Raw genomic sequence first — 1,216 nt, forward strand, 5'->3', positions numbered from 1 at the left:
AGCTATCTGAATCCGCACCCCTGGTCCTCAAGCCTACCAAACCTAACAATAAAGAGTTAAAAGGTCGGCAGTATGACAGGGTTAGACCTTTCTAACCAATGCAGATGTTCTAAAACTGGGGTGATATTGTCTTTATGTTTAGTGCCTGTTAAACTCTAACAGCAGCATTCTGTCGGAGACTGAGGCAGATATAAAGTTATAATAGTCTAGAGGGGATGAGCATCAATTACTTTCTTGCTGCAATTTAAAAGGCGATATAATCTTTTAACTCCTGCTGGCTTTAAGATTAAAACTGTGCTTGAATCAGAGTCTGAATGTGACACATTAAAAAGAAAAAAAAGCAAGAACACTGAGGACAAACTGAGTGGCCTCCAGCAGCTCGACACCAGAGCAGAGTGACTGGGTTGGTGTCACTCTGCAGGCTGTTTGTGAAGGTCACACTGAGCCCATGTCATAATGTCATATATACTGTATATATCCTGAGAACATATACACAGCCCCCATCATGCCTGTGACAACCAGGAATAATATTATATCACTGGTAATATTACACTGATTATGCAGGACTTGTCCAAGTATATAGAAAGAGAAAGGGAAAATAACTCAAAATAAAAATGGAAAAGGTTGAGATCCAACTAAAGAGTTTTCTAATAGCACACATAAAGTCAGAAACAAACTATGAAGGTTTCTGTGACACCATGTTTTAGAGGTGATTTATTCACCATAAGTAGGTTCACACTCCTGTCCACCGGCTGTCAGTCGTCCTGCAGCTCTGGTATCAGCTGGTGTTCGGCCTGCGGAGCAAACAAACCACCCAGCATCACGTTCAGCAGCAGCAGCACAGAAGAGCTCTCACACCCAAAATAACTCATTCAAACACCATCGTAACCTGTCCTCACTGAACAGAGGCCAACTCAGACTGTTTGACAGGCAGGGCTGAAAAAAATAAAAAGAGCAGTTTTATTCTAGTTTTATTCCTAATTCTCTTTTTCATTTTTGTGTCTCTCTCTACGTGTCATACAGGCTGTATGTGTCTGCTCTGTTACTTTGTTCATCAGCAGTAAGTTGTATAAAGTATAAAGTCACCCACGAAACACAACTTGCATTCTGAATGTTTTCACAGCAGCATGTTACACTGTGTTGGAATAAATGAACTCAATGTTCAGTGTCCTTGCTGGTTGTTCTGACTCATTCACACTCATTACTGCTGTTCACA

This window comes from Morone saxatilis, unplaced genomic scaffold, assembly GCF_004916995.1.
Source record: "Morone saxatilis isolate NCDOM2014 unplaced genomic scaffold, NCSU_SB_2.0 Contig17, whole genome shotgun sequence".
Taxonomy (NCBI): Eukaryota; Metazoa; Chordata; class Actinopteri; family Moronidae; genus Morone; species Morone saxatilis.